This window comes from Oenanthe melanoleuca, chromosome 1 (assembly GCF_029582105.1).
Source record: "Oenanthe melanoleuca isolate GR-GAL-2019-014 chromosome 1, OMel1.0, whole genome shotgun sequence".
Taxonomy (NCBI): domain Eukaryota; kingdom Metazoa; phylum Chordata; class Aves; order Passeriformes; family Muscicapidae; genus Oenanthe; species Oenanthe melanoleuca.
Window position 1 is genome coordinate 813,387 of NC_079333.1, and position 5,126 is coordinate 818,512.

Genomic DNA, 5,126 nt, shown 5'->3' on the forward strand with positions numbered 1-5,126 from the left:
TGGGCACCACGGGGACAGCGGCATCCCCTGAGCCTGGGGACACGGGGTGGGGACCACGGCATCCCCTGAGTCTGCGGGACACGGGGTGGGGTGACCATGGGGACAGCGGGATGGGTGTCCCTGCAAGGACACGGTGACATCCACAGGGCTGTGGGGACCACGGGGACAGCGGGACGCGTGTCCCTGCGTGTGCTGTGACCCCGAGGATGAGCGGTGGCTGCGCCCAGTGACGGTGACAGCCACACGCGGGACGGACCCTGGGATGGCTGATGCGCCCCAGAGGCAGTGCACTGGTGACATCCCGTGTGTGGGGACAGTGTGACATCGCCGTGTGTGTGACAGGAGAGGGGGACATCCTCCTTTCCGCAGTGGCCATGAAGAGAGGGTGGCACGGGTGCGTTCCACGGGGACGGGCTGACACCCCCCGCCGGTAAGGAGCGGGGTGGCCGCCCTGCACAGCCGTGTGACACCACGGGACGCCCTGGGGACACCGGGCTGGTACAGCCCGAACAAACGGCGGCTGTGTCTCGCTTTAACAGCCCGGCCCGCAGACAGCGGCAGCAGCGCCAGCCCTGACCGACAAACTAATGAAACCTTCAAATGCTTTGTACGGGAGTAGTGAAGGGAGAAAAAACCCCAGCGCGCTCCCTGCCAAGGAAAATACACTTACCTAGTAAAGCATGAGTAATAAGTGGCATTTTTTACAGCGTGAAGATATAACTTTTCATGAAAACACCAAATAAGGCTCCGTGCGAAAAGTGGCCGGCCTTTCTAGCTGTTTTTTTTTCTTTCCCTCTCTTTCTTCCCTTTCTTTCGGCTCTCAAGGCACACGTGTGCGCTCCCCAGGGCCCCTTTTGCAGGAGCCTGTTTACGGGGCCGCCTTCTCGCCACCCCTGGCGCTGCCCGGCTCGGGTTCCGGCGCCCCGAGATGAAATGAGAAGGGAATGGAAAAACAGGAGCCGCTGCTCTGCGAGACTTTCTATTTTTAACAGGTTAAAAATATCTGTTTTGAGACACCAGCCCAGGAAGCGCTGGGGGACGGAGCAGTAAACAGCGCCGGGACGTGCCGGGCGGCTGGAGAGCTGCAGCTCGGGATGATCCTGGGGATGCTCAGAGCCTGGGGGATGCTCAGAGCCTGGGGGATGCTCAGAGCCTGGGGGGATGATCAGAGCCTGGGGGGATGATCAGAGCCTGGGGGGATGCTCAGAGCCTGGGGGATGATCAGAGCCTGGGGGGATGATCAGAGCCTGGGGGATGCTCAGAGCCTGGGGGGATGATCAGAGACTGGGGGATGATCAGAGCCTGGGGGGATGATCAGAGCCTGGGGGATGATCAGAGCCTGGGGGATGATCAGAGCCTGGGGGGATGATCAGAGCCTGGGGGATGATCAGAGCCTGGGGGGATGCTCAGAGCCTGGGGGATGATCAGAGCCTGGGGGGATGATCAGAGCCTGGGGGAATGATCAGAGCCTGGGGGGGATGATCAGAGCCTGGGGGGATGCTCAGAGCCTGGGGGATGCTCAGAGCCTGGGGGGATGATCAGAGACTGGGGGGATGATCAGAGCCTGGGGGGATGATCAGAGCCTGGGGGATGATCAGAGCCTGGGGGATGATCAGAGCCTGGGGGATGCTCAGAGCCTGGGGGGATGATCAGAGCCTGGGGGATGCTCAGATCCTGGGACATGCTCAGATCCTGGGGGGATGATCAGAGCCTGGGGGATGATCAGAGCCTGGGGGGATGATCAGAGCCTGGGGGATGCTCAGAGCCTGGGGGGATGATCAGAGCCTGGGGGATGCTCAGATCCTGGGACATGCTCAGATCCTGGGGGGATGATCAGAGCCTGGGACATGCTCAGATCCTGGGACATGCTCAGATCCTGGGGACATGCTCAGATCCTGGGGACATGCTCAGAGCCTGGGGACATGCTCAGAGCCTGGGGACATGCTCAGAGCCTGGGGACATTCTCAGCTCCTGGGACATGCTCAGATCCTGGGGACATGCTCAGAGCCTGGGGGATGCTCAGAGCCTGGGGGGATGATCAGAGCCTGGGGGATGATCAGAGCCTGGGGGGATGATCAGAGCCTGGGGGATGATCAGATCCTGGGGACATGCTCAGATCCTGGGGACATTCTCAGCTCCTGGGACATGCTCAGATCCTGGGACATGCTCAGATCCTGGGGACATGCTCAGAGCCTGGGGACATGCTCAGATCCTGGGGACATTCTCAGCTCCTGGGACATGCTCACCCCCCAGGCAGGATGGCTTACCTTCCTTCCCCAGCACTGCAGCCCTGGTGCCCTGGTGGGATGGGATGCCCCAGGAGACTGGGATGTGGTACCCACTGTGGGAGGAAGGATGGGGAAAAGCCATCTCCAAAACCCCACGGATGCTTTTCCACCTTTGCTTTTGCAGCTCCACTGCCTCTCCTCTCTGCCCAGGCCAAGGTGCTGGTGATGCTCCTGGGCTGGCTCCCTGCCCTGCCCTCGTGCTCATCCCGTGGCTCCACCTGGGCAGGGGCTGGGAAGGGGCTGCAGCCCCAGGAGAGGCTGAGGGAGCTGGAAAGGGGCTCAAGCAGGAGAAAAGGAGGCTCAGAGGGACCTTGTGGCTCTGCATACTCCCTGACAGGAGGGGACAGCAGCGGGGATGGGCTCTGCTCCAGGGAACAGGGACAGGAGCAGAGGGAATGGCCTCAGACTGGGCCAGGGGAGGCTCAGGGTGGACAGCAGCAGGAATTTCTCCATGGAAAGGGAGCTCAGGGCTTGGCAGGGGCTGCCCAGGGAGGTTTGGAGTGCCCATCCCTGGAGGATGCTCTGGGCTGGCGATGAGGAGGGCACGGGGACCAAGGTGGGCTTTGCCAATGTACTGCACTCTGTAGTTCCTGGTCCCTGGTGCTGAGGCACGGCCCTGGCAGGTCCTGCTGTCCCTGGCAATCTCTGAGCACTGCTTTGCTTCCTTATAAGGCCCTGCTGCTCCCTGCTCTGGTGTCTGTGGCCGAGCTGGCATCGCCTGTTGGGAGAGCACAACAATTCCCAGCAGGCTGCAGGGACATTCCTGCCCTGCCCAGCCCAGCCCATCCTGTTCCAGCCCAGCCCAGCCCAGCCCAGCCCATCCTGTTCCAGCTCAGCCCAGCCCAGCCCAGCCCAGCCCAGCCCATCCTGTTCCAGCCCAGCCCTGCCCAGCCCAGCCCAGCCCAGCCTGTTCCAGCTCAGCCCAGCCCAGCTCAGCTCAGCCCAGCCCAGCCCAGCCCAGCCCAGCCCAGCCCAGCCCAGCCCAGCCCAGCCCAGCCCAGCCCAGCCCAGCCCAGCTCAGCCCAGCCCAGCCCAGCTCAGCCCAGCCATCCTCCGTCCCTCCATCCCTGTCTCCAAACTGCCCAAGCCCCAGCAGGAAGAGCAGAGGGCTTTTTCTGAGCAGGCCCTGCCCTGTGGGAAGGAGGGTTATAAACCAGCTCAGCTGTCTCCTGAACAAGGGATGGGCCTTTTGCATCCCTCCCAGCACCACTTCCAGCCCCTCCCCAGGGGCTGCTGGTTCAGAAGCACCTTGTCCAACGAGAGCCCAGTGCAAGCAACAGCTCCAGCCTGGAGTGTCGGACAGTGCAACTCCTCAGTGCCCCTGGAAAACAAGGACAGGGATTCCTCTGCCTGAAATAAGGCTGCTAGGGAGGAAAGAAACACTGTAAACTGCACTTCATTGAAGGAACCTCTCCCACTGCCTCTTCTGAGGCTCCTGTAAATGTAGTGGGAAGGGAGAGCAGCTCTACCTGGGATCTGGATCTCCAGCTATCAATGGCACAAGCACAAGTATAAAACCCTCTGCATCTCCAGGAGGAGCCTGTGCCCCCTGAGCCCCCCAGAACCACGTCCTGAGGTGGGAGAGGCCCCCAGACACGGGGCCCCTCCAGCCCTGGGAGTGCCCCAGTCACACGGAGCCCTGCCCCTCTCCAGCCCGGCCACGGGCACGCAGGGCCGGAGCCCCCTGGGGCTGGAGCCAGGGAGAGGGGGTGGCCAGTATGAGATCACGACTTGTGCAGCCTGAGCTCTCCCGGGTGCTGCTCCCCAGACATTGAGTCATTTTCCTGAGGAAGTGCCGTGTGACAGGAGCTGCTTGCACAGCCACACCAGGCAGAGGTGAGCAGCAGGAGCACCAGCACACCCTGTGCTGCCCCTCTGCACAGCATCACACCCCAGGCTCCGAGCTCAACACAAACCCTGCTGTTTCAAGGCTGCAGATGCCCTAAACCACTCAGGTGAAAGCTTCCAGCCCTGGCTTTGATGGAAGAAACCTTCACCTGCTTCACCAGGGAAATGTCTTTGACTCCCATGCAGTCAAACATCACAACCCTTGGATACCAGGATTTCACACATTGTTTAATGAATAAGGACAAATTAAAAAAAAAAAAAAAAAAGAAAAGAAAATCTGTGTTCAATGGGATTTGTTACTTATTGTTACCTTTAAATTTCCCCTCAACTCTACCAAAAACAACAGAACTACTACAGCAGGGTGGGTTTTTCTCTCAACAGTTAAACTTCCTTCATTAAACCAGAGCAGGGCTGCTCATTCTCTGCCCAGCCACAAACCCAGTGATGCTGCTGGGGTGCAGCAGCTCCTCTCAAGAAACACTGACAACACCAGCCCCTGTCTGGGAGCACCCACCAGCCCAAGCTGCAGGGATCAGCTCCTCTGGAAAACCTTTTACATCTATCAACCTTAGCACCACCAAGACCAAGAGCTCCTTTCAGGTTAACAGGATTGCTGTGCTTCCTCTCCCACAACAGGTTCCTCAGGACCATGTGTTGAGACATCTTCCTTCAGCAGGCAGATGATGAGATGTCCAGGGATAAACACTTCTCTTGTCTGGTTCATTCCTGTAAAAAACCCTTCAGGCAACCCAAGCCCTACATTCCCTGGTACCTGCCTGGTGTTATCAGCAGTGCCCTCTAATCACTCTTCCCTCTGACTCACTGGCCTCCAAGGCAAAACCTCCAGCTCTTTCCCAATAACAGCAAAGCCTTCCCCCAATTACTCCAGAGCCAATTGGGTGGGAAGCCTCAAGGATGTTTTTGTAAAGACAGAACACCAACAGTGCCCCAGTCTATAATTAGCCATCTGAGCAAGTTACAGAGGATATG